Here is a 9,193-nt window from a genome sequence, read left to right on the forward strand (position 1 = left end):
CTCAGCACACATTTTTTCACCCAATCTTGATGACACTTTCAGGTAATGATCAGTACCCCAATCCCACTTGGCTCACCAAATTTCGTTCTTCTAGTTTAAACCGTTCATTGGCAGTAACAGTTTTAATTTTTAGGTTTCACTCTGTTTTCTCCTGTATGGATACATGTAGTTCGAACTCTAAATCAAACACGGTTTGTGCTAGCTCTTTGAAACTTGACACAATAAACTAGTTCCAAGTTCTATCTCTATGGTTTGTTTCCTATTGATGTAGCCCTAAGCAGAGCCTGGCTCAAATCACTTTAATGGAAAGGGGTTGCCAAGCTTCCAAAAAACTACAAGTTTCCTGAAATCTCAGAACACATTTTTTCACTCAATCTTGATGACACTTTCAGGTAATGATCAGTACCCCAATCCCACTTGGCTCACCAAATTTCGTTCTTCTAGGTTAAACCGTTCGTTGGCAGTAACAGTTTAAATTTTTAGGTTTCACTCTGTTTTCTCCAATATGGATACATGTAGTTGGAACTCTAAATCAAACACGGTTTGTGCTAGCTCTTTGAAACTTGACACAATGAAGTAGTTCCAAGTTCTATCTCTATGGTTTGTTTCCTATTGATGTAGCCCTAAGCAGAGACTGGCGCAAATCACTTTCATAGAAAGGGTTTGCCAAGCTTCCAAAAAACTACGAGTTTCCTGAAATCTCAGCACACATTTTTTCACCCAATCTTGATGACACTTTCAGGTATTGATCAGTACCCCAATCCCACTTGGCTCATCAAATTTCGTTCTTCTAGATTAAACTGTTCGATTTCATTAACAGTTTTAATTTTTAGGTTTCACTCCATTTTCTCCTATATGGATACATGTATTTGGAACTCTAATTCAAACACGGTTTGTGGTTGCTCTTTGAAACTTGACACAATGAAGTAGTTCCAAGTTCTATCTCTATGGTTTGTTTCCTATTGATGTAGCCCTAAGCAGAGACTGGCGCAAATCACTTTCATGGAAAGGGGTTGCCAAGCTTCCAAAAAAAATACGAGTTTCCCGAAATCTCAGACAACATTTTTTCACCCAATCTTGATGACACTTTCAGGTAATGATCAGTACCCCAATCCCAATTGGCTCACCAAATTCGTTTTTCTAGGTTAAACCGTTCGATGGTAGTAACAGTTTAAATTTTTAGGTTTCACACTGTTTTCTCTTATATGGATACATGTAGTTGGAACTCTAAATCAAACACTGTTTGTGATGGCTCTTTGAAACTTGACACAATAAAGTAGTTCCAAGTTGTATCTCTATGATTTGTTTCCTATTGCTGTAGTCCCAAGCAGAGACTGATGCAAATCACTTTCATGGAAAGGGGTTGCCAAGTTTCCAAAAAACTACGAGTTTCCTGAAATCAGCACACATTTTTTCACCCAATCTTGATGACACTTTCAGGTAATGATCAGTACACCAATCCCACTTGGCTCATTAAATTTCGTTCTTCTAGGTTAAACCATTCATTGGCAGAAACAGTTTTAATTTTTAGGTTTCACTCTGGTTTCTACAATATGGATACATGTAGTGGAACACTAAATCAAACACGGTTTGTTCTAGCACTTTGAAACTTGACAGAATAAAGTAGTTCCAAGTTCTATCTCTATGATTTGTTTCCTATTGATGTAGCCCTAAGCAGAGACTGGCGCAAATCACTTTCATGGAAAGGGGTTGCCAAGCTTCCAAAAAACTACGAGTTTCCTGAAATATCAGCACATATTTTTTCAACCAATCTTGGTAACACTTTCAGGTAATGATCAGTACCCCAACCCACTTGGCTCACCAAATTTCATTCTTCTAGGTTAATCCGATCGTTGGCAGTAAGAGTTTTAATTTTTAGGTTTCACTCTGTTTTCTCCTTTATGGATACATGTATTTGGAACTCTAAATCAAACGCGGTTTGTGCAAGCTGTTTGAAACTTGACACAATAAAGTAGTTCCAAGTTCTAACTCTATGGATTGTTTCCTATTCATGCAGTCCTAAGCAGAGACTGGCGCAAATCACTTTCATGGAAATGGGTTGCCAAGCTTCCATAAAACTACTAGTTTCCTGAAATCTCAGCACACATTTTTTCACCCAATCTTGATGACACTTTCAGGTAATGATCTGTACCCCAATCCCACTTTTCTCACCAAATTTCGTTCTTCTAGGATAAACCGTTCGTTGGCAGTAACAGTTTTAATTTTTAGGTTTCACTTTGTTTTCTCCTATATGGATACATGTAGTTGGAACTCTAAATCAAACACGGTTTGTGCTAGCTCTTTGAAACTTGACACAATAAAGTAGTTCCAAGTTCTATCTCTATGGTTTGTTTCCTATTGATGTAGCCCTAAGCAGATTCCGGCGCAAATCACTTTCATGGAAAGGGGTTGCCATGCTTCCAAAAAACTACGAGTTTCCTGAAATCTCAGAACACATTTTTTCACCCAATCTTGATGACACTTTCAGGTAATGATCAGTACGCCAACCCCACTTGGCTTACCAAATTTCGTTCTTCCAGGTTAAACCGTTCGTTGGCAGTAACAGTTTTAATTTTTAGGTTTCACTCTGTTTTCTCCTATATGGATACATGTAGTTGGAACTCTAAATCAAACACTGTTTGTGCTACCTCTTTTAAACTTGACACAATAAAGTAGTTCCCACTTCTATCTCTATGGTTTGTTTCCTATTGATGTAGCCCTAAGCAGAGACCGGCGCAAATCACTTTCATGGAAAGGGGTTGCCAAGTTTCCAAAAAACTACGAGTTTCCTGAAATCAGCACACATTTTTTCACCCAATCTTGATGACACTTTCAGGTAATGGTCAGTACACCAATCCCACTTGGCTCATTAAATTTCGTTCTTCTAGGTTAAACCATTCATTGGCAGTAACAGTTTTAATTTTTAGGTTTCACTCTGGTTTCTACAATATGGATACATGTAGTGGAACACTAAATCAAACACGGTTTGTTCTAGCACTTTGAAACTTGACAGAATAAAGTAGTTCCAAGTTCTATCTCTATGATTTGTTTCCTATTGATGTAGCCCTTAGCAGAGACTGGCGCAAATCACTTTCATGGAAAGGGGTTGCCAAGCTTCCAAAAAACTACGAGTTTCCTGAAATATCAGCACACATTTTTTCAACCAATCTTGGTAACACTTTCAGGTAATGATCAGTACCCCAATCCCACTTGGCTCACCAAATTTAGTTCTTCTAGGTTAAACCGTTCGATGGCAGTAACAGTTTTAATTTTTATGTTTCACCATGTTTTCTCCTAATGGATACATGTTGTTGGAACTCTAAATCAAACACGGTTTGTGCTAGCTCTTTGAAACTTGACACAATAAAGTATTTCCAAGTTATGTGTCTATGGTTTGTTTCCTATTGATGTAGCCCTAAGCAGAGACCGACGCAAATCACTTGCATGGAAAGGGGTTGCCAAGCTTCCAGAAAACTACGAGTTTCCTGAAATCTCAGCCCACATTTTTTCACCCAATCTTGATGACACTTTCAGGAAATGATCAGTACCCCAATCCCACTTGGCTCACCAAATTTCGTTCTTCTAGGTTAAACCGTTCGTTGGCAGTAACTGTTTTAATTTTTAGGTTTCACTCTGTTTTCTCCTATATGGATACATGTATTTGGAACTCTAAATCAACCACGGTTTGTGCTAGCTCTTTGAAACCTGACACAATAAAGTAGTTCCAAGTTCTATCTCTATGGTTTGTTTCCTATTGATGTAGCCCTAAGCAGAGACCACCGCAAATCACTTTCATGGAAATGGGGTGCCAAGCTTCCAAAAAACTACGAGTTTCCCGAAATCTCAACACACATTTTTCACCCAATCTTGATGACATTTTCAGGTAATGATCAGTACGCCAATGCCACTTGGCTCACCAATTTTCGTTCTTCTAGGATAAACATTTCGTTGGCAGTAACAGTTTTAATTTTTAGGTTTCACTCTGTTTTCTCCTATATGGATACATGTAGTTGGAACTCTAAATCAAACACGGTTTGTGCTAGCTCTTTGAAACCTGACACAATAAAGTAGTTCCAAGTTCTATCTCTATGGTTTGTTTCCTATTGATGTAGCCCTAAGCAGAGACCACCGAAAATCACTTTCATGGAAAGGGGTTGCCAAGCTTTCAAGTAATTACGAGTTTCCAGATATCTCAGCAAACATTTTTTTACCCAAACCTGATGACACTTTCAGGTAATGATCAGTACCCCAATCCCACTTGGCTCACCAAATTTTGTTCCTCTTGGTTAAACTGTTCGTTGGCAGTAACAGTTTTAATTTTTAGGTTTCACTCTGTTTTCTCCTATATGGATACATGTAGTTGGAACTCTAAATCAAACACGGTTTGTGCTAGCTCTTTGAAACTTGACACAATAAAGTAGTTCCAAGTTCTATCTCTATGGTTTTTTTCCTATTGATGTAGGCCTAAGCAGATTCCCGCGCAAATCACTTTCATGGAAAGGGGTTGCCAAGCTTCCAAAAAACGAGTTTCCTGAAATTTCAGCATACATTTTTTCACCCAATCTTGATGACACTTTCAGGTAATGATCAGTACCCCAATCCCACTTGGCTCACCAATTTTCGTTCTTCTAGGTTAAACCGTTCGTTGGCAGTAACAGTTTTAATTTTTAGGTTTCACTCTGTTTTCTCCTATATGGCTACATGTAGTTGGAACTCTAAATCAAACACGGTTTGTGCTAGCTCTTTGAAACTTGACACAATAAAGTAGTTCCAAGTTCTATCTCTATGGTTTGTTTATTATTGATGTCGCCCTAAGCAGAGACCAGCGCAAATCACTTGCATGGAAACGGGTTGCCAAGCGTCCAAAAAAACTACGATTTTCCTGAAATCTCAGCACAGATTTTTTCACCCAATCTTGATGACACTTTCAGGTAATATTCAGAACCCCAATCCCACTTGGCTCACCAAATTTCGTTCTTCTAGGTTAAACCGTTCGTTGCCAGTAACAGTTTTAATTTTTAGGTTTCACTCTGTTTTCTCCTGTATGGATACATGTAGTTGGAACTCTAAATCAAACATGGTTTGTGCTAGCTCTTTGAAACTTGACACAATAAAGTAGTTCCAAGTTCTATCTCTATGGTTTCTTTCCTATTGTTGTAGCCCTAAGCAGAGACCAGCGCAAATCACTTATATGTGAAGGGGTGGCCAAGCTTCCAAAAAACTATGATTTTCCTGAAATCTCAGCACATATTTTTCACCCAATCTTGATGACACTTTCAGGTAATGATCAGTACCGCAATCCCAATTGGCTCACCAAATTTCGTTCTTCTAGGTTAAACCGTTGGGTGGCAGTAACAGTTTTAATTTTTAGGTTTTACTCTGTTTTCTCCTATATGGATACATGTAGTTGGAACTCTAAATCAAACACGGTTTGTGCTAGCTCTTTGAAACTTGACACAATAAAGTAGTTCCAAGTTCTATCTCTATGGTTTATTTCCTATTGATGTAGGCCTAAGCAGATTCCGGCGCAAATCACTTGCATGGAAAGGGGTTGCCAAGCTTACAAAAAACAACGAGTTTCCTGAAATCTCAGCACACATTTTTTCACCCAATCTTGATGACACTTTCAGGTAATGATCAGTACCCCAATCCCACTTGGCTCACCAAATATCGTTCTTCTAGGTTAAACCGTTCGTTGGCAGTAACAGTTTTAATTTTTAGGTTTCACTCTGTTTTCTCCTATATGGATACATGTAGTTGGAACTCTAAATCAAACACGGTTTGTGCTAGCTCTTTGAAACCTGACACAATAAAGTAGTTCCAAGTTCTATCTCTATGGTTTGTTTCCTATTGATGTAGCCCTAAGCAGAGACCACCGCAAATCACTTGCATGGAAACGGGTTGCCAAGCTTCAAAAAAACTACGAGTTTCCTGAAATCTCAGCACACATTTTTTCACCCAATCTTGATGACACTTTCAGGTAATGATCAGTACCCCAATCCCACTTGGCTCACCAAATTTCGTTCCCCTAGGTTAAACCGTTCGTTGGCAGTAACAGTTTTAATTTTTAGGTTTCACTCTGGTTTCTCCTATATGAATACATGTAGTTGGAACACTAAATCAAACACGGTTTGTGCTAGCACTTGGAAACGTGACACAATAAAGTAGTTCCAAGTTCTATCTCTATGATTTGTTTCCTATTGATGTAGCCCTAACCAGAGACTGGCACAACTCACTTTCATGGAAAGGGGTTGCCAAGCTTCCAAAAAACTACGAGTTTCCTGAAATCTCAGCACACATTTTTTTCATTCAATCTTGATGACACTTTGAGGTAATGATCAGTACAGCAATACCACTTGGCTCACCAAATTTCGTTCCTCCAATTTAAACCGTTCGTTGGCAGTAAGAGTTTTAATTTTTAGGTTTCACTCAGTTTTCTCCTATATGGACACATGTAGTTGGAACTCTAAATCAAACACTGTTTGTGTTAGCTCTTTGAAACTTGACACAATAAAGTAGTTCCAAGTTCTATCTCTATGGTTTGTTTCCTATTGAAGGAGCCCTAAGCAGAGACCGGCGCAAATCACTTTCATGGAAAGCGGTTGCCAAGCTTTCAAGTAACTACGAGTTTCCAGAAATCTCAGCAAACATTTTTTTACCCAAACCTGATGACACTTTCAGGTAATGATCAGTACCCCAATCCCACTTGGCTCACCAAATTTCGTTCCTCTTGGTTAAACTGTTCGTTGGCAGTAACAGTTTTAATTTTTAGGTTTCACTCTGTTTTCTCCTATATGGATACATGTAGTTGGAACTCTAAATCAAACACGGTTTGTGCTAGCTCTTTGAAACTTGACACAATAAAGTAGTTCCAAGATCTATCTCTATGGTTTGTTTCCTATTGATGTAGGCCTAAGCAGATTCCAGCGCAAATCACTTTCATGGAAAGGGGTTGCCAAGCTTCCAAAAAACGAGTTTCCTGAAATCTCAGCATACATTTTTTCACCAAATCTTGATGAGACTTTCAGGTAATGATCAGTACCCCAATCCCACTTGGCTCACCAAATTTCGTTCTTCTAGGTTAAACCCTTCGTTGGCAGTAACAGTTTTAATTTTTAGGTTTCACTCTGTTTTCTCCTATATGGATACATGTAGTTGGAACTCTAAATCAAACACGGTTTGTGTTAGCTCTTTGGAACTTGACACAATAAAGTAGTTCCATGTTCTATTTCTACGGTTTGTTTCCTATTGATGTAGCCCTAAGCAGACCTGCGGAAACCACTATCATGAAAAGGGGTTGCCAGGCTTCCAAAACACTACGAGGTTCCTGAAATCTCAGCACACATTTTTTCACCGAATCTTGATGACACTCTCAGGTAATGATCAGTACCCCAATCCCACTTGGCTCACCAATTTTCGTTCTTCTAGGTTAAACCGTTCGTTGGCAGTAACAGTTTTAATTTTTAGGTTTCACTCTGTTTTCTCCTATATGGATACATGTAGTTGGAACTCTAAATCAAACACGGTTTGTGCTAGCTCTTTGAAACTTGACACAATAAAGTAGTTCCAAGTTCTATCTCTATGGTTTGTTTCCTATTGATGTAGCCCTAATCAGAGACCGGCGCAAATCACTTTCTTGGAAAGGTGATGCCAAGCTTCCAAAAAACTACGAGTTTCCTGAAATCTCAGCCCACATTGTTTCACCCAATCTTGATGACACTTTCAGGTAATTGTCAGTACCCCAATCCCACTTGGCTCACCAAATTTCGTTTTTCTAGGTTAAACCGTTCATTGGCAGTAACAGTTTTAATTTTTAGGTTTCACTCTGTTTTCTCCTATATGGATACATGTAGTTGGAACTCTAAATCAAACACGGTTTGTGCTAGCTGTTTGAAACTTGACACAATAAAGTAGTTCCAAGTTTTATCTCTATGGTTTGCTTCCTATTGATGTAGCCCTAAGCAGAGACCACCGCAAATCACTTTCATGGAAAGGGGTTGAAAGCTTCCAAAAAACTACGAGTTTCCTGAAATCTCAGCACACATTTTTTCACCCAATATTGATGACACTTTCAGGTAATGATCAGTACCCCAATCCCATTTGGCTCACCAAATTTTGTTCTTCTACGTTAAACCGTTCGTTGGCAGTAACAGTTTTAATTTTTAGGTTTCACTCTGTTTTCTCCAATAAGGATACATGTAGTTGGAACTCTAAATCAAACACGGTTTGTGCTAGCTGTTTGAAACTAGACACAATAAAGCAGTCCCAAGATCTATCTCTATGGTTTGTTTCCTATTGATGTAGCCCTAAGCAGAGACCGGCGCAAATCACTTTCACGGAAAGGGGTTGCCAAGCTTCCAAAAAACTACGAGTTTCCTGAATCTAAGAACACATTTTTTCACACAATCTTGATGACACTTTCAGGTAATGATCAGTACCCCAATCTCACTTGGCTCACCAAATTTCGTTCTTCTAGGTTAAACCGTTTGCTGGCAGTACGAGTTTTAATTTTTAGGTTTCACTCTGTTTTCTCCTATATGGATACATGTAGTTGGAACTCTAAATCAAACACGGTTTGTGCTAGCTCTTTGATACTTGACACAATAAAGTAGTTCAAAGTTCTATTTCTATGGTTTGTTTTTTAATGATGTAGCCCCAAGCAGAGACCACCGCAAATCACTTTCATGGAAATGGGTTGTCAAGCTTCCAAAAAACTACGAGTTTCCTGAAATCTCAGCACACATTTTTTCACCAATCTTGATGACACGTTCAGGTAATGATCAGTACGCCAATCCCACTAGGCTCACCTAATTTTGTTCTTCTAGGTTAAACCGTTCGTTGGCAGTAACAGTTTTAATTTTTCGGTTTCACTCTGTTTTCTATGATATGGATACATGTAGTTGGAACTCTAAAACAAACACGGTTTGTGCTAGCTGTTTGAAACTTGACACAATAAAGTAGTCCCAAGATCTATCTCTATTGTTTGTTTCCTATTGATGTAGCCCTAAGCAGAGACCGGCGCAAATCACTTACATGGAAAGGGGTTTCCAAGCTTCCAAAAAACTACGAGTTTCGTGAAATCTCAGCACACATTTTTCACCCAAACTTGATGACACTTTCAGATAATGATCAGTACCCCAATCCAACTTGGCTCACCAAATTTCGTTCTTCTATGTTAAACCGTTTGGTGGCA

Source organism: Spermophilus citellus (genome assembly GCF_964194105.1).
Source record: "Spermophilus citellus genome assembly, chromosome: 11".
NCBI lineage: Eukaryota > Metazoa > Chordata > Mammalia > Rodentia > Sciuridae > Spermophilus > Spermophilus citellus.